The sequence below is a fragment of the Panthera leo genome, chromosome A2, assembly GCF_018350215.1.
Source record: "Panthera leo isolate Ple1 chromosome A2, P.leo_Ple1_pat1.1, whole genome shotgun sequence".
NCBI lineage: Eukaryota > Metazoa > Chordata > Mammalia > Carnivora > Felidae > Panthera > Panthera leo.
The window spans coordinates 127,716,232-127,739,594 of NC_056680.1; the positions used below are offsets into that span (position 1 = coordinate 127,716,232).

Sequence of the window (23,363 nt, forward strand, 5' to 3'; positions counted from 1 at the left end):
TATGACCCCAAACTCAATTTTTGTAATGCAGATGTTCTTACCTCTCAATCATCCTTTTCTCAATTAATGATATAAACACTTTTCAATCACCCAGGATCAAAACCTGAATTACTCCGTTTTCCCCCACCACGATCATTTCAAATCCTTTACCAAGGCCAATTCTTTAAAAAAAAAAAAAATCCATTGAAAGCATTCCTTCTAGGGTGCATGGTGGTTTGGTCACTTGAATATCCAGCTCTTGATTTCTGCTCAGGTCATGATCTCATGGTTTGTGAGATGGATCCCCATGTTGGGCTTTGTACTGACAGCATGGAGTCTGCTTGGGATTCTCTCTCTCCCACTCTCTCTGCCCCTCTCCTGCTCATGTGCGCTCTCTCTCTCTCTCTCTCTGTCTTTCAAAATAAATAAACTTAGAGAGAGAGGGAGAGAGAGAGAGAGAGAGAGAGAGAGCGCATTCCTCCTTCTTTTCCATTTGTTCCACATAGGGATGACACACAGGTCAGACTCTAATCACTTCAGGTACAGAGTTTGAAATAGTCCCAAGCTAGTTTTCTTTTATCTGTAGTTTCCCTCTCCCTAATTCTTGTATGACTAATCATAAAATTTTCTCTAGCATAATTTTGAAAAAAAACTTGCTATGGTTTCTCATTTCGTATGAAATAATGCAGCCAAAACTTCCTTAGTTGGGAACACAAAATTCTCTAAAGTCTGAGTTTAATCTACCCTTCAAGTGAATCTTTAATTCTTTCCTTTTTCCTGGCAAGTTTAGTCTATTCTTTCACTTCCAAATTTCTTAGACACTATATTTTAACCCATTTTGTATGCTCTTTTCCAGATCTACCAAGATTTTGAGTGTATTTGAGGTTTATTCACTTTTAAGGCACAATCTAATTGCCATATTGTTATTGTTAAGCTTTTCCTAAACATTTTACTTCATGGTGAAATCTGCATAATCTGACATGATATTGCATTAGTGACTAATCCATGCTGAAAATATTTTGTGTGTGATTTTAGCATCATATATGTATGTGTATTGACACATTGGTAATATGTACATTATCCTTATTATTACATTGTTTATATATGATTAACATACAATTTAACCTCATAAATCAGTTGTAAGCTCTTTGAGGAAAGTACTGTATACACCTCTTATGCTCATTAGAATAGAGCCTTCCATACAGTTGATGCTCATTTTATCCCTGCTAATGAATGGATGCTTTAAAACACATAAAACATGGAAATCATAGGCTAGTAGAGTTGATAAATTTGAAAGAAAAATGATTCACTGAATGGCTCTTTAGGATAATGCAAGACCATATAAGAAAAATTTTTCTTGAATTTCTGTTAATATTATTTACTCTTAGAGTAAATAATTCTATAGCTGAAAGCTTAGTTGTTTTTTTTTTTATATTAACTAATTCTAGCAAGAGGAAAAGTTCCTGAATTCCTTCATGTGTGTTTGAAAATACATTAAGTGATTTTTTTTTATGCATTGATTATGGGTATAAAGAAAACTGACTTAAATGTGAGAATGATGATTCTTGTCAATGGCAACACAACTCTTTAGACAGTGGATTCTTTGATGATCTCTTAAAGAGAGTTGCCATTATCACTTGAACTTGTCTCCAGAATAATTCTGAAATTCCTATATACATCCACATACCTATAATGTGTGTATACTACAAAAATTTATAATTGGAAAGAAACTTACATATCTGTTGTCCAATATATATAACATTGAAAGATTTACATTCCCTTCAGTGGAAAGTTGAGTTTCATTTGCTTATCCAATTATATTATAATAAACAATTTTTCAGGGGATTTAGATCTGCTGAAGTGAACCTTGTCAAGTAACCCATGAGTAAAGATACTTTGCTTTGAATTTCATTCTTCTATTTGTCACTGACACCTATAGATATAAGGTGCTACATATTTTTAAGGCTTCCCACTCCATGGCACAGCATATAATGTAGTTTCAAAATATGTTCTATTAAATAAGATTCTCAGGCACTTGGGTGGCTCAGTCAGTTAACCATCCTACTTCGGCTCATGTCATGATCTCACAGTTTGTGAGTTTGAGCCCCACATCAGGCTCTGTGCTGACAGCTCAGAGCCTGGAGCCGAAGTAGGATGCTTAACTGACTGATATATTTTACATATTTTGGTTGCACTATATAAATAGATAGATGGATATAATTCAAATCTTATACAGACAAATAGTCTGTTTAAGAAACCTCAGTGTAAAATCTAGTGTGGAAAGAAGACAAAGAACAGAGGGTTTAAATGGTGCTCTGTTGAAACGGTGACATTTCATCTGATAGACTACTTCTGTTCCACACAGGTGCTGAAAGGCTTTGTTTGAATGTGAATCAACTATTGGCCTAAGTTACTGGTAACCAACAGGAGAGTTTCTCCCAGCTGTGAGTTTAGATAGACACTCTGGTAACCCTATCTTCAGGTTGCCTCCAGTGATGTGGTGATTGTAATTTGTCAGTGTGAAAAGACTGAGCCATACATACCGATGAGACTAAGAACTACATACCCCATAATCCACAGCCAAGTGCAGAGAAAACTTTAGTGATGAATGACACCAGGTCTTGGCTCCAGAGGAACTTGGAGATTATTGGGGAAGAATGATGTGAAAAAGGAAAATTAAAAGCAAGGTGTTAAATGCTACCAACTCAATATAAACAAAGCACCAAAAGCCAACAAAAGATAAAAACCACGATCTTTGCCTGATGGGAATGAAGTTGTGAAATTATCCTCTAACCAGACATAGAGAACCCAGTCAATGTATGCAAAATCATATTTACAATTGTGGATGTAAGAAAGGTGTTAGGAACTGTAAACAGAATTTTTAGAGACCCCTTCATGAAACTTGTGGCTTGAAAGTATTAGAAATGAGTGCTCGATGATTGATTCAGGTAGAAACCGCCAGTGGAGTTCTTACTGTGTGAATGGAATAAACTATGTCAAATAATTTGTGTAAGTATAGGCATCAGCTGAGGATAGTCTTTGTAAAGTACTTAATATACCAATTCAGTCTGTATTTCTCTATACCTTTTATCTTCTACCAGTGTTAATTTCCACTTACTTGCATGTTAAAAGCCTGTAATTCTTCCTTTGTTCTGGGGAGCTCAATTCTCTTTAAAATATGAGCTGCTTCTAGCAGCAATAGTCACAGGGAAATAAAAGCATGGATATTAAAACAGTGGATTTGGAAGACAAGAATGAGAAAGAGATGCTGTAGAAGAAAAAACATGACAGTGCTTTGCACTGTCTCCAGGGTAAAAATGAAAGTAGTTCATTAACATGTACTTAGATATTAGTACATTCTTATAGTGCATATTTAAATTTGGATTTGAAAAAAAAAATCTACCTACATCACAAGATTTTGCATCATCTAAAAGAAAATCTTAATTGGTCCATCTGGCATTTGAAATAATGCTCTACTTATTATAAAGCAGGTGTTAGACATTTTTGAATATTCTATCCTTAATTAAAGCTTAAAGAAAGTAAGATTACATTTTCTATTTTAAAAGTTAAAAATCTAAAGTTACTAGACATGAATAACAAAATATATGGAATTATATGATTTTTCAGATTAGATTACTAATTATTAGATATTATTTCTTGAACTTTAATTTTTAACCTACTTTTGTTTTGAATTTGAGAAATGTAATAGATAAGAGTCAATGTCTGGAAGTCATTTATATTCAAACTTTATCCTAGTTGAGAAATTCAGTATATTCTTCAGTGTGATGTGGTTTAGTAAGCACTTTTGAAAAGAGAGTTCACCATAGATTTGACTCTAGTTTTAGGGACTTTTTCCAAAGACATCGAATCTATCACTTGATACCTCAAAGGAAAATGCGTTAAAAATGTGCAGCCTTTATTAATAAATAGATGCTTTTTAAAATAGTTCTCTTGGGGGCACCTGGGTGGCTCAATCTTTAAGCGTCCAATTTTGGCTTGTGTCATGATCTCACGGTTTGAGCTATGTGCTGACAGTGCAGAGCCTGCTTGGGATTCTTTCTTTCTTCCTCTCTCTCTGTTTCTTCCCCACTCACTCATTCTCTCTCAAAATAAATAAATAAACTTAAAAAAATTCCCTTGGGATCCTTTAAGATTAGATTCTGCCTCAGTTTGCCAGAATTTTGAAGAGTTTAGTGATCTTGAAAATCTATACTATTCGTATAAAAAGGAACATCAACTTGGTTTGAGTCTTTCTTAAGGCCTATATGAAGAAGATCATAAGGACTGAGGAATATAATAGTACTAATTAGGGTATACAACAGGTTAAACAACACAGTGTAAGGAGTGTCTGTGAATCAAATCTAAGAAGACTGAAAGCTTGAGTGGACATCTCTAGGGTTATTTTTTTTAAGTTTATTTATTTTGAGAGAGAGAATAAGAGTGCAAGTGCATGAGTCGGGGAGGGACAGAGAGAGCAAGAGAATCCCAAGCAGGCTGTGTGCTGTCAGTGCAGAGCCCCACGCAGGGCTTGAACTCATGAACCAAACCATGAATCATGACCTGAGTTGAAACCAAGAGCCAGACAACTGACTGAACTACCCATGTGCCCCTCTAGGGTTATTTTTGACACACTCTATTCAAAACATCTATTAATGTTTAGTTTAAAAAATGGAATTAAAGAAGGAACCAGTTCCTATGTTGAACAATTGAAACACTCCAGCTCTACTTGTGTGCATGAATTCTCTCCACAAATTGGCTCTGGAGGGGTACCTGAGTGGCTCAGTCAGTCAAGCCTTTGACCTTTGAATTTGGCTCAGGTCATGGTCTCATGGTTCTTGAGGTCACCCCTGGGTCGGGCTCTTTACTGACTGTGCAGAGCCTTCTTAAGATTCTCCCTCCCCCTCTCTATCTGCCTCTCCCCCTCTTATGCTCTGTCTCTCTCTCAAAATAAACAAAAATTAAAAAAAAAAATTGGCTCTGTATTCTAAAAAGGAACTGGAAGCTCCCATCAGTGTTTTTGGATGTCAGAGAAAAAATGAAAAAAACTGATACTCTGAGAAATAAAATAAACCATGTATCAAATTTGTATATAATATAAAAATGGCATTATTAATTTAGGCTAGATGATGCAATTAAAATTCAAAATAATTTCAGTAGGCTTTCAAAATTTAATAAAGACTGTAGATTGTAAGTAATGACAGCAAAAATACAGAATTAGGAAAGAAGTGGCTCAAAAGAATCTTATAGGAATAATATGCAGAAGGGTTGAAGTCAGTTTGACTAGTTCATAATAATTAAATGAATATTTGTTGATAAGAAAAGCACTTTGCTAAGTGTCTTAAAAAATACAAAAATGAGACTGCTTTAGTCTTTAAAGGAATATACATATGTATAAATGATTTATTTGCACCGATATTCATAAATAAAATACACAGTATGTGTCATTTGATTGATTGAATGAACTAAAGTTAAATCAATGAATGGAGACACATGACAAAATTAATTCTATTTTAAGAGAATTTTTCACAGAAAGTTAACTTTATGATGGAACTTAAAAAAATAGTATTTAAAAAATTAGATATAAAATAGTACTCTAGACAAAGCTCTGTCCAATAGAATGTTCTGTGATGATATAAATATTTTATAATTATTATCTATTATGGTAGCCACATAGTTCTCAGTTGAGAACTTGAAGTGTTTGAACTGAATTTTTAAACTTATTTAATTTTTATTAATTTAGATTTAATGGCTACCATGTTGAACAACACCACTCTAGGCAGAGAAACCAGCATGAGCAGATGCACTGAAGATTGAGAGCATATGGGAACTTGCTTTGGAGATGGCCACTTCTCTGGTCTGACGGGAACAATGTTAAATGATAAAGTATAAGGTAAGATTGAAAGAAAGTACCTCAGTAGTGATGAAATTTGAAGTGGGGTTCGTGAGCAAACGGCCAAGGAAGAATTCTCAAGATGTTGTTGGTGCAAAAAGGTGATTTTATTAAAGCATGGGGACAGGACCCGTGAGCAGAAAGAGCAACACTGGTGTTGTGAGGAGCAACTGATTATGTTCTTTCAAGTTTGTGGAGGGAGGGGAGGTATTGATACCATTGGTCTCCAAGGAATTTCTGGATGTTGAAAGCAGGGTCTCACAGGACCCTGAAGATGTACTATTGTGAAGATAAGGTTGCTTTAGTCTTTAAGGAAATGTAAACATTAAGGCATTAAGGCAACCATAGACGTCTTGGGGAGTGTTATACGCTGCAGGTCTCTGACATCTATCAATGGGCTGCAGTCTGTAAGGGAAATTAATTTAAACTACATTTTTCTACATTGCCTTTGTTTCCCTCATCAGTAAGATTTTGGAAGATTTTGCCTATTAGGCCATTATAGATGAGGCAGTGAAAATTTATGAGCAGGTTTGAGTAAAGGCCAACCCAGTGTTTTAGGAAGAAAAGTGGTGGCAGTGTGAGTCAAACCAAAGTGATCAGAAAAGTGGTTACTATAAATGTTTATACAAGTGGTTTTGAGATATTATACTAAGACAAAGGAAGAAAAGATAAAAAGGACAATCGCAAAAAGGACAATTCAGAGATATATGTCTCATATTGCCTTAATTTGTTTCCCCAAACTAAGGAGGGAACATGTGAGTAAAAATTACAAGTGCAAGTGGCCATTTTTGAGGGTTGCTGGAAGAAGGAGGAAAGTGACCAGGGAAAAGATGGCAGCAGGTATTAGGTGTGTGACTAGGCCAGCAATCCATCCAGATGGGTGGCTGAAGTTCATGACTACAGGAAGACTCTGGGGATGGTATAGAATGCATGCCTCAAAATTATCTCAACAAAAGAGTAAGGGCACTGACACATTTATACACAATTGCCGTCAATCTCTGGTTGAGGGCTATTTCCAGGGGATGTTAATTACCCAGGACTTCTGGCCTATTGCATGCTTGGATGGAACAGTTTTCCATCAGGAAAAACAAAAAACAAAAAAAAAACAAACAAAAACCCCTCAAGAATAGAAATGCAGATAATGGGATTTGGAAGCCTTCAGGAATATAATGAAATGGTACCATCTAAAGGATGTAGTCAAGGCTCTGACAAGTGTCTATTACACATATGAACATCATGCTGGGTATGCCACAGGTTTTATAAAATGTCTAAATATCTGTAAACATACTAACAGGTTTACTTCTTAAATATGAAGGTAGATGGTATTCAAGTAAAAAAATCTAAGAATGATAAATACATTTATATTAGAAAAGAAATATGTATGTAGAATACTAACACGTATTTAGTCAAAAAAACATAGATGAGATAACAGACCAGTCCCAATTGAAGCAAACTGTGTTGTTTTTGGAGCCAGTGGCTCTCAGAAAGTTTTCCATGGCTCTTTGGTGTCCTGCCAAGTTTTCACAGTGTGTTCCACTTTTGATAAATATGTGAGGTTTACTGTTGCTATAATTGAGTATATATTCTGTTATGACAATATCCAGTGAGCTGAAAAGTGAGAGATCAGACATAGCATACTGTGAAGCCAGAAACTTGAAAATGTCTTTATTTTATATAACATTTGAGAACTCTACTCCATGAACATAGGCAAGAATTCGGTCAGTGAAATAAAGATTTTAACTTAAACTCTGACACAGTATAAGACAGTCCAGCTTAATGATTAGGTAACTGAAGATGCTTTTATAGACACCAGGAGTTTTTGTGGCTCTGTAGCAATGACAGTATTTTATTTATTCCTAATATTTTGATGTGATTTGAATCCCTTTATCACTTTGTCACCAGAACTGTAATATTCTAAACTGTACCAGTAAAAAAACAAAATGAAACAAAAACAGTTTGAGAAATGTGGGCTACTATGGGATATGTGTATGTGTGTTATGCAAATGAATCATTAAGTTATTGTGAATTTTTAAATGAATATTAATAACTTTAAAAATATTTTTATTTTTGAGTGCACAGTAGGTAAAGCAGAGATTTTCTTAACTTGGTTACTGTTGATTTTACCAACAGACACAGAAATGTTAGTAAGATACATTCATTACAAGTTAGTTGTGGAATGATGGTCAGTACAGGTCTTACACTGTCAAAAATACAATTAATAACCAGGGGCTTACCTCTTGCAAGTAGTATATTTTCTAGGGAATCAAAGTTATTTTGCTAAAAGTTAGATGGTAAATAGATTTTTTATTATAATATATGAGTCATGATTCATTATTGGTTATTAATACTGCTGATCTGGCACTTTCTGTGTCAACTCTGTGTAGAGGTGGGTAGTCTTCTACTGATATTAGGTGCTTCATTTTTCTGCATAAATTTACTCACAATTCATTGGTTATTAATGCATGTTTCTGCCTTTAACATGGAATGTTGAGAAAGTGTGCTTCAAAAATATCTCAAACAAGGGGTGCCTGGGTGGCTCAGTCAGTTAAGGGTCCAACTTTGGCTCAGGTCATGATCTCGTGGTCTGTGGGTTTGAGCCCCGCGTCAGGCTCTGTGCTGACAGCTCAGAGCCTGGAGACTGTTTCAGATTCTGTGTCTCCCTCTTTCTCTGACCCTCCCCTGTTCATGCTCTCTCTCTCTCTGTCTCAAAAATAAATAAATGTTAAAAAAAAAACTCAAACAAGCAAAAAAAATCTCAAACTTACTGCATATCAATAACCACCAAAATTTTAATTGGTCTAAATACTATGTATGAAAGATGGCTTGAAGATGTAGGTACATTTTTCTCCATGTCGTCTAAATGTCAGTCATTTATTTACCACATTCACATTTTTGCCATATCCAACTACCACCTATACTTAGTATAATTCTTTAAAATAGCTCTATTTATTTATATGAATTTATTTTAAAAGGAAATGTATGTCACTACTGAAAATGGACCATGAAGTTAATTTACTAAGTAAAAAGGCAATTTGTAAAAAATATAAAACACTACTACATTTAAAATTAAAATTAAAATTAAATCAATTTCATATAAATAAAAACAAATTTATTCAAGCTATAAAATAAAGTACCTGAAAATATGTAACTAAATGAGAAGAATGTAATTATTTATGACTGGTCAATAACAAGTGAGATAATCCATTTGATGTGCTTAGATTAAGAAAAAACATAATGTATTCAATATGGGCCATTCTTGCCTTTTTTATTTGTTTGTTATTAATTAATCAGCATTAAGAATTACATGTTTATGTTGTTGAATAGGACAAAGACATTAACTCCCACTCCCTTCTCTGATGTTGTTTGGTTCCTAAAAAAATCCCAAGAATTAGGATTCTTAGCTTAGAATTCCTAAAAAGCTTAGTCTCTATTGATTCAAAAAGCTGTCTAAAGTGATCTTCAAAATCTTATTCTATATGTATCAGTTTAATAGGAAATGTCTGCAAAATAAAGGTAAATGTAGTTTACCTATTCAGTACTACAATCTGGTTTGGGAATATATAAAGGAATTTTAATACTGCCTTTATTAGGTATTACAAGAGTCTCTTTTAATGTTCAAAATCTTTTTTTAAATACATTTTTAATGTGTATTTATTTTTGAGAGAGAGAGAGAGATAGATAGATAGAGAGAGAGAGATAGCATGAGCAGGGGAGGGGCAGAGAGAGGGAGACACAGAATTCAAAGCAGGCTCCAGATCTGAGCTGTCAGCACAGAGCCTGACGTGGGACTCGAACTCACGAACCACGAGTTCGTGACCCAAGCCGAAGTCGGATACTCAACCGACTGAGCCACCCAGGCACCCCTAATGTTCAAAATCTTTAAAAAAAATTTTTTTTAATGTTTTGTTTATTTTTGAAAGAGAGAGAGAGACAGAGCACAAGCGGGGGAGGGGCAGAGACAGAGAGGGAGACACAGAATCCAAGGCAGGCTCCAGGCTCTGAGCTGTCAGCACAGAGCCCAACACAGGATTTGAACCTGGGAACAGTAAGATCATGACCAGAGCTGAAGTTGGACGCCCAACCAGCTAAGCCACCCAGGTACCCCAATGTTCAAATATTTTTAATGAATTTTTCTAGAAGTTATCCAGACAAGAAAATGATCCAAATTCTCATAGTCAAATAAGCTCCTAAGGTGGATGATTTTTCATCTTTACATATTCTTTCCTTTTTCTTTAGCCATTGATCTTCCCAGTGTTTCCTGTATGTATGATTGTGCAACATTGGACTTGTATTTCCAGGCCTCCTTTGTAGCTAGATTTGCTATTTTGACTATTCTGATCAGTGGAATCCATGTGGAAGAAAAGGTATATTTAACTTCCAGAAAATGTACTTAAAGAGAGAAGAAATGTCCTTTCTCTGTATTTTTTCTCCTTCCTTCTGGCTGGCATGCAGATGTGATAGTTTGAGCTAGACTAGCTGTCTTGGACTATGAGATGGAAGCCATGATTCAAAAATGATCGGAGAGGAACCAGAAGCTGGAATTACAAAGTAAAGGAAGCCAAAACCTATGCTGGATTTCCCTTTCCCCTTCCTTCCAGCACCCCTTTCTTCTTTTATTTTAAATATGAAATTTATTGTCAAATTGGTTTCCATACAACACCCAATGCTCATCCCAACAGGTGCCCTCCTCAATTGCCCATCACCTACTTGCCCCTCCCTCCCACCCCCATCAACCCTCAGTTTATTCTCAGTTTTTAAAAACCTCTTATGGTTTGCTTCCCTCCCTCTCTAACTTTTTTTTCCCCCTTCCCCTCCCCCATGGTCTTCTGTTAAGTTTCTCAGGATCCACATAAGAGTGAAAACATATGGTATCTGTCTTTCTCTGTATGACTTATTTCACTTAGCATCACACTCTCCAGTTCCATTCACATTGCTACAAAAGGCCATATTTCATTCTTTCTCATTGCCACGTAGTATTCCATTGTGTATATAAACCACAATGCCTTTATCCATTCATCAGTTGATGGACACTTAAGCTCTTTTCATAATTTGGCTATTGTTGAAAGTGCTGCTATAAACATTGGGGTACCTCTTTCTAGCTCATCTCAAAGTAACACAGTTTTCATTTGCTTCTGTAACATGAAGGTGAAGGTATCAGATGGTGGTTATATGAACTTCAAGTCTCTGCTGTTTCTTTGGTTTCAGTTCTCCAGTCTAGAAGGTGATGCATATGGTGTTCTCTTGCATTAAGTCTCTGCTGTTTAGGCTTAAAATGCAAGCAGGGCATGTATTCCTTCCAGCAGTAATAGCTTCACTGTTAACTTGTTTGGGCCTAGAAGTGTTCTTCATCTGTAAATATGATTTAAAATCTAAGCCATGAATGTTTTATTTATTAAGACAAAAGGTATACATGAAAAAAAATGGTTTGAAAAAGACTCTACATCTTTCTTATTGATAACCGGGAAGTACACAGACCAACAACTTTCTGCCTACATTTATGCATGAGAAAAGTAAGCATTTATTTTTAGCCAATATTATTTTTATGTTTTCCATCACTAAGATTAAGTCAGACAATTGCAAGAGGAACAACTTCCTTTCCATTTTGCAATTATTTCCTACACAGAGGTGTGTAGTTGGAATTTTGATATAAACTTGCCTTAAGAGGTAAAGTAAGATTTAACGAATGGCCAAATTATATCTGTAATATATATACATGTCAGGGTCTATTACTTTTATGTGAGTGGTCATGTAGATTCAAGATTTCATCTAAAAAATTACAAGGATCTTCTTACAAGTTGAATAGATATACGAGAGCATTTCCTATGGAAACCCAAAGAACTTCAGTAGGGAAAAAACAGTTGTTCACTCTTACTGCCCATATTTCTACAGAGCTGAGAAACAAAAAATTCAGGAGGCTTCCTTTTATGTTTTTGGAATCTGTAGAAGTTTTATTATATATTGTGTTATTTCTATTAACTCTTCATGCCTAGTTTACATTATGGATTTCTTGCATATATGATAAGGAGTAGATTTTTGTAGATTCAGATGCAAGAGCTTAAATACATGGGACTCTTAAAGTAACAGTGGCTTGGCTACCCACTCTAAGTGACCACTAAAGTACTCCCAGACTATACTATTAATTGTTACGATACTATCAATACAATGATTTGCTAATATTCCGGGTATAACCTAAATGTGTTATAGCATAATTCAGAAAAAAAAAAATGATGTTGAATGAGATAAAATAATATTCTTGGAGTTCTGTGGTCACAAAGACATTCTCTCAGTCTTAACCGTTTAGGGTCCAGCATGCTAAGATTTTGCTTTGACTCATTCTAATCAGAAGCAGTGACAAACAACCCGGTCAGTGACTTTTAAGCAGAGAGTTTAATTCTTGCTCATTCTACTGTCTATCATGTCTTTTTCACTTAGAACCAAGGATAACAGTATAACCTTTACCTAGGACACTGCTATTCTCTTGGTAGAATGAAAAAGATAAATGGCAAACCATAGCCTGGTTCTTAAAGGTTTGGTCAGAAATGACACACTTCACAATCACTCACATTTTTTTTTAACCAAAGCAGTGCAAATGGATAGACCTAAATTCAGTGACATTGGGAAATATAATCCTCCCCAAAAGAACAGCATTGTAAATAGGGAAGAAGGTGTCTAAAGATCTATCCTGAGATCTAATCACTCTCATACCAAGGGGATGCTTCAGTCATATCTCCTTGACAACATCATAACTGAATGTCTGGGTCACTAGGCTAATGATTTTGCTAGGAAGGAAGTCCTTGTCTAGGGAAGGTTCTTAATGGTGTGCTCCTGGCTAAAGAATTCTTATAACAAATAAAAACAGAATGTATGGATTTATGAGGTAGGGCTCCCTGGAAAATAACACACTAGTTAGTGGGAAATTGGAGATGTTTCATAAAAGTAATGCTCCCTGATATCTGAGTTAATAACTTATGTACCTCAGTTAGAGATCTTGTCTATTCTTGGCCAAGAGTGAATGTCCACCATGGAAAAGAAAGAACCCAGGGAGCTGCTCAGCATGTCTCAGAAGTCTCTTTGTTTTATCTGGTCTCTTGATTATCTGTATCCTTGAAATTATTAGCAGAACCTGATTTTGTGTATGATACCTGACCCATTTGAGTATAATTTGACATTTCACCCCTTTGTGTTACTCAACAAAACATATGGCCAAGCCTGATATCAGTGCAATGAAGGGGAAGCAAATATTTTGAACACTAATGTAATCAACCATGCTTATTGTGCTTATTGATATATTTAGATTCTTCTAATATTCTTCTTCTCTGTATTCTTCTTCTAATATTCTTCTTCTCTTTTTTAAAATGCTTTTCTGTGTCATCTGGGTGGCTCATTCAGTTAAGCATATGTGTCTTGATTTCATCTCAGATTGTGATCTCACAATCGTGAGACTGAGCCTCGATCCTGAGACTGAGCCCCGCCTAGGGCTCCACACTGGGCATGGAGTCTCTTTAAAATTCTCTCTCCCTCTTCCTTTGCCCCTGCCCAACTTATATGTACATACTCTCTCTCAAAAAATATATATGTATACATAAAAAATTAAAATACTTTTCATTGTGTGCATGTTTTCCTTTTGCTTTCTGTTTGATCAATATTCATTCCTGTTAATATTGGTTTGGAATATATATTTTATTTCTGGGATTTGTTTGGAATATATGTTTTATTTCTGGGATTTGTTTGGAATTTATATTTTATTTCTGGGATTTACTGGCAACCAGTGATTTTTTTTTTTTACTGTTTTCGTAATTTTACCTTTTCCAGAATGTGCTATCGTTAGAATCGTTTAGTATTTAGCCTTTTCAGACTGGCTACTTTCACTTAGTAATGTGCCTTTTCTTATAAGGACACTAATCCCATAGAACCAGAGCTCCACCTTAATGATCTCATTTAATCTAGTCATTTTCTTAAAGGCCTAATCACATGATGGGTATTGTTAGGACTTCAGTGTGTGATTGATGGGGTCCACAATTCAGTCCATAGCAATTATCCTTTTTCCATTGATTTGCCTCTGCTTCTTTGTCAAAGATCAGTTGACTATATTTGTGTAGGTGTTTTCTGGGATCTCTTGTCTATTGCATTGATCTATTTGCCTATTCTTTGGCCAGTACCACACTGTCTTGATTACTGTAGCTTTTTAGTAAGTCTGAAAGTTGGATAATATATGCATATGTATAATATATATGGCATATATGTGACATTTATAATATATAATATACAACATATTATATATTATATAATATGCAACATATATAACCTCCATAAAAGATATGGATGTGTGTATATATTGCCTATTTCTCATGGTATGTGCTTTCTAGTTGTTTGCTTATTACATATAATTTACTTCTTTGATTATTTCTAGTTCTTTGTGTGTATGTGTGTGTGCGTGCGTGTGTGTGTGTGTGTGTGTGTGTGTGTGTGTTTTGTTTTGCTTTTTACTTGACCTTCTAGGTTTTCAGATGCATGTAAAACCTCCAATTAATATTGATTTGTCTATTTCTATATGTTCATTATTATGTGTAAATAGCTCAAGGCTGTAATTCTACTTGCATTTACAGTTATAATTATTATATCTTCTTGAATCATTATTTATTTTTTCTACCAAATAAGCTCTTTTTGTCTTTTATATTTTTTATTTTATAATATATTTCCATTGATATTAAAATTCCCCTTTTTAGGGGCACCTTTCAAGCCCCACGTTAGACTCTGTGCCAACAGTTCAGTGCCTGGAGCCTGCTTCAGATTCTATGTCTCCCTCTCTCTGTCCTTCCCCTGCTCAACTCTGTCTCTCTCTCAAAAGTAAATAAACATTAAAAAAATAAATAAAGTAAAATAAAATTCCCTTTTTTACTCTTATATTTCCCCTACATGGACACAACACATTTGCCTTTTTTTTTCTTGGGTGCTTTTTTACAGTTTTTATGTTAAGTTTAAGACTTCTCAGATTCCTTCTAGTTTTTTATAAGATTAAACTTACACAAGGGAGAGAGAACCCCATGATATTTTATTGTCCTAACAAGTACTAGAAGAAAATAATTCAGTAATTCTCTTTTCACTTACATAACCCATTTTACAATGTATCATACTTTTTTTTTTTTTTTTTTTTTTTTTTTAGTTTTCAGTGACAGTAAATGCATTAATCAGCGATCTTCAAAGAAACAGAACCAACAAGATAGATAGATGGATGGATGGATGGATGGATGGATAGATTTATTTTTAGAGGGAATATAGATTCATATATAGAGAGATGTAGAAAGAATTTGTGTGTGTGTGTGTGTGTGTGTGTGTGTGTGTGTGTGTATGTGTGTATTCATCCTAAGATATTCGTTTATTATAAGGTATCATACAGAGACTTATTATAAGTAAGATACTGGCTCATGCAATTATGGAGTCTGAGAAGTTCCACAATCTGCTGTCTGTAAGCTAGAGACCTAGGAAGGCTAGTGGTATATTTCTAAAGCGAGAGAGCCAGCGTGCTGATGGTCTGAGTCGCAAGGTCTGAGAACCAGGAGTGCCAAGGGGAGGAGGAGAATGATATCTCAATTCAAGTAGTCAGGTGATAGAGGGGGGGGGGGGAGAGAGAGAGAGAGAGAGAGAGAGGGAGAGAGAGAGGGAGAGAGAGAGAGAGAGGGAGAGAGAGAGAGAGGGAGAGAGAGAGAGAGAGAGAATCCTCCCTTCTGCCACCTTTTTATTTTATTGAGACCCTCAACATAACAGATCATTTAGTCTGCCAGTTCAAATGCTAATCTTTTTCAGAAGGATTCTCATATTCACACCCAGAAATAATGCCTAACCAGACATGTAGTTATCCCATGATCTAGTCAAGGTGACATGAAATTGATTATCACACTAAATATATGTATTTGTGTATGTGTGTGTATGTACAAGTATAATTCCTAGAAGCCATATATGCTTGTTTCTACTCTGTCTTTTCTTTGTTTCATATGGTGTGATCTGGCATTATTTTTTGTAAACCATATTTTATTCTTTAAGCATTTTAAATAGACTTATTTTAAATGGTCTTTAAAAATGTTTGCCTGCACTATTATCATGCTAATTCTTTTTAAATGTGTGTAACAGCTTTCCATTATGATGGCCCATTTTTTTCTGTGTTTTTAAATTTTAAATGGTAAGTTTATTTTCAGAACACATTGTTTTCTGAATGAATATTACGTTTTGGGGTTGCGAGATTATTTCTGCAAAGCACATTTACATTTGCCTCTACTGGTGTCCTGTTGGTTTTGCTACTTCTAGAACAGTTTTTATGTTGAATCTTTATTTGGGTTGTTGCTGTATTCTCACACTCATAAATGGTGCCTTCTAGTTTTGTCATCTCATGAGTTATTCTTTTATTCGTAGAATCTTATGAAGGTGATAGAATTTTTTTTGCCATGTTTTGTTCCAGTAAGTAATTATTTTTGTCTCCCATTGGTGAAAAGAACAGTCGTTTGATGCTCTTGGCTTTATAAAATGCGTTCTTTGTTCTCTGTCTAGCTTGGGCTTGGGGCTGCCACTCTTGTAGGCATTATAATCTCAGCCACACACCTTAAAGTTGATATATGAACTATCCCACATCAGCCATTATGGCGATTCCCACTGATGACTCTGGCTTTAAATTCCTTATATTTTCATGACACCTAAAGAATATTTTTTTCCTTCCATGTCAGCTATTCCTATAATTCTTTAATTTTATATTTTATTCAATATCCCTATATGTTTAGAGTGCAAAAAGTGGCATATCAGTGACAGGTTGTTCTACAATATTTACCAGATGGCCTAAGAATACAATGTTTTTGTTAGAGTGGACTCCAGTGCTTTACTCTTTTAGAACTAGTGCTAAGATTATTTCAGATTTATGTCATTCAAAAGAAGATAGTACTATTACTAAACAGGTAAGAAATTGTGTGTTTATTTTATTCCAGTTACTTTCAAATAAATTATATATTATATATATATATATATATATATATATATATATATATATATATATATATTATATCAACTCAGTAAAGTAAGTATATTAGATAAGTAAGGGAATTGAAATGTAGAAAATTAATTTGTTTAAGTCACTATAAAATTCATAGAGTATCTATAGTCTCATTCTGGATTCTGAGACCTCAAAAACAGTATGCCAAAGCAATACTGAACTAATACCTATATCACCCCCCACAAAAAAATTATAGCATGATTTGTTAAAATGCTAGAAACAGCAGAATTCCAGAAGGTTCAATAGCATACAAAATCATAATTGCTAAAGTTAGCAATTGACATTCATAACTGCTTATAGCATTCATGTTTTACTTAGGAAAACAGAAATTATTTTATTTTACTCTTCATAGTAATAATTATGGCTTAACTTGGTATAGTGCAATGCACATAGTTTGACCTTATTTAGTATATTTTTTATAAAAACGAAGAGAAAACATAAATAATAACATGAATTTCTATGTATCAGAGATCATTTTAATGTTCTTAATTAAAGAGTGATTCCTTGGGGCACCTGGGTGTCTCAGTCAGTTAAGCGTCCGATTTCGGCTCAGGTCATGATCTCGCAGTCTGTGAGTTCGAACCCCACATTGGGCTCTGTGCTGACAGCACAGAGACTGGAGCCTGCTTTGGATTCTGTGTTTCCCTCTCTCTGCACCTTCCCCACTCACACTCTGTCTGTTTCTCTCTTTCAAAAATAAATAAACATTAAAAAAAAATAAAGAGTGATTCCTTGAAACAGTAAATGTTAAATGATATTCTACAGAATCAAAACCTATGTAAAAAATTTAAACCTAGAATATCTGAAATAAAATAATTTTTGGAAAAATACTTAAAATGTATTTATTACTCTTTCATTTAAAATCTGCTACAGAGTTATACAAAAAATTTTGGGTAGTGCAACTCAAAAAACTAACATCTTTCAGGAGATGATTTTCAATTCCTACTTAACATTTTGAAATATAGTCCTCATAATGTTCACAACTTGTCATCAACTCATGTGATGATAGTACATGATCAAATTTATACATTTGTGGTATCCACAGTTGGTTAAAAATAGATAGTTTTTAAGAGAGGCTTTATTCTGAGTCTAGTTTTTCCCTAAGCCTTATTCAAGGAGGCTTAAATTCTACCAAAAACAATCTAAAAGAAAAGGTTTTTTCCTCATCAAGAAACCAGTCTCACTATTTTAATCCACATGTCTATAACTGGATTTAAACCAGTTTAAACAAAAGTCTATAATGTAATAGATTATGTTATAATCTTAAGTATGAAGGCCCAGCAATGTTATACGATTCATACAATAGATTTTGATGAAAATGGTACCCCTTGGAGTTGAGCAGATCACAAGCTACATATACAGTGTTCAAGGCAACCTTGCATGAAGGAAAGTCTATTTACAGTAACCTACAAGAAGAAAACAAAGAGAATAAATATGAAGACATAACAACACTGTTGATGGCTATGGTACTGTGATTAAGGAGAATCATTTCATTTATTTATTAGGAAATATTGGAAAAATAGAGAAACTATCCAGACCAAACTCTGGCTGTGGACCATTTAATGTTCTCAGTTCTACTACCTCCTCTAGGACAGACACTAAGGTTGTCCATACTGTATGAGAGTGGTATTCAGTTTGGGGCTTCTGAGGCTGGTTCAGATTGTTGAATCTGTGCTAGGTGGTTTGTACATACGTTCTGATGTAATCATCATGACAAGCATGAGAAGCATTTTCATGAGCTCTGTATAATTGCTAAGAAAGCTGAAATTTAGGAATATTAAGGCCTTTCTCATGTTTTGGTGTCTGGGTTTGCCCCAGCATCTGTTCTTCCTGCTATGCTTCCTACTATGCACTCATGAGAACTTGAAGAATTAGTTGGTTTCGCTTTCACCTAATGTGTTGTGAAAACATAATATAGATATGCTATAATTAATATTTACAGTTTTTGGTAAAATAAGTTCATCTTTTATACTGATGTCACTTTTTTTTTCAGTTATTCCTTATGCCTTTGCTCGTTCAAACTCACTTTTATGTAATTTATATCTAAACTCTTCTAAAGCAAGCAATACGTACTTGTCACAAACCATTTCTTTGCCACTCCCTTCTTATTCCTGAAATTTGATTTCCAGCTTCAATGACTTTCTCAAATAGTGATTTTTTTTTCATCCTTGTTCTACTTGACTTTTCGGTAACGTTAAGTTTAGGGCATCTTTAGAAATCTACTCCTGTTTTTAGCTCCTTTTATTTGCATGACCCTGAAGAGGTCCTATAATTGTCAACTGTCCTTTTGATCGCTGACCATCCATGCATCCCAAGCCTCCCTCTTGCTTGCCTTGGCTTCGCTAATCCCACTTTCCCCAGTTATCCTCTCCTTTTAAGTAGGATTCCCAAGGCTTAATCTTAAACCATAAATTCTCTCTTTTCTGTGTGTTTCAGTTCCATTGGCATTTAAGTCATAGTCATTGAATCACTTTTATGTTAACACCTTTATTGTTGTCATAATAAATTACTACAGTTTTGGGTGTTTAAAACCATACACATGTATTATCTAAGAGTTCTCTAGGTCTGAAGTCTAGGTCCCTCAGTTGGTTCATGAAATCAATCCATACAGTTGTAGGACTGAGGTTCCCATTTCCTTGCTGGCTGTTGGCCAGGGATCATTTTCAGTTTTTAGAGACTTCTTCCATTCCTTGGAATGTTACCTCCACTCCCCATATACAAAGTCAGCAACAGTGGGTTGAGTCATTCTCATGCCTCCAGTCTCTCTGAACTTCCCTTCTGCCTCACCTGTTCTCTGCTTCTCTCCTCAGTGGTGTCTCTCTAACTCTTCTGCCTTCCTCTTCTGCTTTTAGTGGCTGCTGTGATTACATTGAGCCCAACTGAATAATCTAGGATATTCTTAACTTAAACTGAAATGATTAGTAACCTTAATACCATCTGCAAAATCTCTCCACCAAAGTACATAGATTACTATTCCATTGAATACGTAGGGAATAGAAATTAGGGAGTGTAGGGCATCTTTAGAAATCTATCTCAGCTACTTGTATCTTTAGCCCAACATCAGTCAAATATTCTGTTATTAATAGTGTTTCCACTTGAGTGTTCCCCCCAAACTAATTATCTTTAACAAAAAAAATTCACTTTTTAAAAAAATTTATTTATTTTTGAGAGACAGAGAGAGACAGAGCTCAAGTGGGGGAGGGACAGAGGAAGAATGAGACACAGAATCTGAAGCAGGCTCCAGGCTCTGAGCTGTTAGCACAGAGCCCCACAAAGGGCTCCAACTAATGGTGAGATCATGACTGGTTTCCCTATTCTGCCTATACAACCACTCTCTCAGACTCTTGAATTAGAATTCATTTTTCCCTTTTTCATTTTTTCCCCCTATTTCTCAGTCTCCTGCATCAGAACTGGGTAATTCTTTCTTTGTGGTAACTCTCAGCTTAGCACCATTGTCTTTATGCATGATATCATCCTTTCTCATGTTAACACTGATTGCCTAAATGAATTTAGTGTAAATGCTGCCATTAAATGTCAATCTATTATATGCTGGCAAATAAAATGTCCTTAAATTGTTATTATTTAATGCTTGGGAACATTAGCACAAAGTTGATTTTCAACCACAATGCTAACCATGTTTTTAATTTATCTGAGCATAGGGGTGCCTGGGTGGCTCAGTTGGTTAAGCGTCCGACTTCAGCTCAGGTCACGATCTCGCGGTCCGTGAGTTCGAGCCCCGCGTCGGGCTCTGGGCTCATGGCTCAGAGCCTGGAGCCTGTTTCCGATTCTGTGTCTCCCTCTCTCTCTGCCCCTCCCCCATTCATGCTCTGTCTCTCTCTGTCTCAAAAATAAGTAAACGTTAAAAAAAATTAATTTGTCTGAGCATATACAACTTTATATTTATTTCCTTTAGAAAATCTGACCCTATGTCTTTTAAGTTACCCATGAGATTTATGTGCCCTCTACAATTGTCTTTTTCCACTTTTCTGCTCAGGAAAAAAACAAATAAATATGTTATTGCTTCTGATAGATGACAGATGACCAGTTCCTAAAGATAATAGAGCCTTGATCTTCTCTTGAATTAATATAAATATTAATTCAATGCAAATAATACATATTTAATTATTTCCATAAAACAGGTACTGATTTAGGACAAGGATAGGATGATGAACCAGTCTGGAATGTTCCAGTTCTTGTGGAGATTATAGTCAATTGGGGGAGACAAATCATAAAACTACTTTCAAATATCAACAAACAAAACAAAATGAAAACCACATACAGAGCTTTTTAGGTTGTAATAGCAGAGACTGGATTTTATTCTGTATGTGATGGGAAATAACTGAGGGATTAATTTACTAAATATAAACACACATACACACACACATATGATGAGTAAAATATATGAGGAAGTGCAAAAATTACTTCCAAAGATTGGCTTACGTGTCCCCAAAAGCCATGGTTCTGATTTGTTATAGCAGTTAAATAATTGGTGTATAGAGATTACAAAGCAAGGGAAGCCATTGCTTTAGGTGGGATGTTAGTAGGTTAGTGGTAGCATATTAGAGCTCAAGCTTTAGTCCTCTCTTCACCCAAAGTGATTGCAAATTGAAAGTTTGACTCAGGTCAATGACACTAACTTGTGACTGATTACAATTAAAATTCTAGCTTGTTAACTCACCATGATAAATGTGTTTCCCTTAAGAACCAAGGAGTATCCAAGTCCCTTTCCACATAGGGGGAAAGAAAATCAAACTGAGGTAAAAATTGTGCAAACTGAGAGGGTGAGAAATACCAGTTATAAATGGAGTTAAATATATTTAAGAGCCAGTTTGATATCTGTAAATGGTTGAAGGTGCTATGCTATTCATTCTTCTATTTATGTAGTCACAACTGCGTCTTTAAACTACATTGATCCCTGCGCTATTCACAGTTGGAGCCCTGAGCCACTATGTTAGAAATCTTAACTAGCCTGAGACTGCCATGCTGTGAGGAAGCCAGGCCATATAAAAAAGCTATATGCAGGCCTTCTGAACAGTGGTCTTAGTGTTCTTGTTATCCTAGCTGAATGCTAGAATGGGAGTGAATGAGCTTGAAATGGTTCTAGCCCCAGCCATCAAGTTACTCACAGTCTTAGAGTCTTTCTGGTTGAAACCTCAGCAACCATGAAGTAAAAACAAAAACAGCAAAAACAAAACCTCCCATTATGCTCTATTTGAATTCCTGATCCATAGGATCTATGAATATAAATAGATGTTTCAGGCCACTAAGTTTTGTAGTGATTTGGTATACTATAAAAATAAGAGAAAAAGATATAATAAAAATTGCCTCAATTTTTTTCATAAAATACTCTATGTTATGGCAGTATGGTATACATTTTCATACTAGTGATCATGAAGACATCCACCGAATAAAGTGAATAAAAGTTAAATGCATATGTAATCTAATTTATTAGAAATTTCTTTATCAAAATATTTCATTGTAACTGCTTTTGCCTTGAATAAACTACTTAATTATCTCATATTTCTTCCTTATTTTCAGAATGTCTAGCACAGTGCATGGCACATGATAGAAACAGTATATATGTGAATATTCTTTTTTTAAATCGGCTTTTCTATTCACATGGCACAAAATAGAGGCAAAAAATTGAAAGATGATACTTACAGCAAAATCGTCTCTACATTTGGAAATTATTGAATAACTTCTTTAGTGGAATAGATAATTATTTTTTTCAGTTAATAACTGAAGTCTTATCTACATCTCTCCATACTACAAAAGTGTCACAGAACTATAGTTACAATGATTTCTCACTTTTGTTTGCAAAGTGAACAGAAAAGCCTTATACCATCTGAAAGGAAATTAACTGCAAGCATACTAATATAATTTTCAATAAAAAGAGAAAACATTTCTGAGTACTTAATATTAGGACAAAAGCAAATTACACTTTTAAGTTCAATTGAATTCATATGCAAGGTTATTATGCAATAAGGAGAAAGATTATTCCGTCTCTTTAAATATTGTATGGGATTTTTCTTTGACAATATTCTTTAAACTATATCATAATCATTCATTAGAGTATATTAGCTGTGCTCAAAGTATTGTAGGCAACCTTATTTTAAGGCAACAGCAACCTTAATTAAGGAAGTCTTCTTGATCAGACTCTTAATTAATATTTGAATCATCTTGAAATTATTCTAAGTTCCCTTTTTCGTTTTCATGAATAATTGTGACTCTGGTATAGAAAAAGTAGGTGAATAGGTTAACATGGGGAAGATGTTACTTTTGTTGTATTTATGAATAAGTTAAAATTGCAATCTTCAATTAATTGTTCAAACACATTCCTGGCCACTCAACTTCTAAGCTGAATGTTGTGATTTGTGATGCCTTACCTATGTCTAATAGGATTGGTCAGGGCTGTAAATAGAGTAAATGTGGAGTTGAGCAGAAAACCTCCATATCTCC

At 34.8% G+C, this 23,363-nt stretch overlaps 1 long non-coding RNA gene across 1 annotated transcript in view; it reads left to right on the forward strand.

Moving 5' to 3' along the window:
- LOC122209987 overlaps positions 1-5,863 on the forward strand; it is a 139,432-nt gene extending 133,569 nt beyond the window's left edge. The window contains exon 3 of the long non-coding RNA XR_006197866.1: positions 5,720-5,863. This is a non-coding gene — a long non-coding RNA (uncharacterized LOC122209987). The remainder of the gene's footprint in view (positions 1-5,719) is intronic.
- Positions 5,864-23,363: the final 17,500 nt, after the last annotated feature.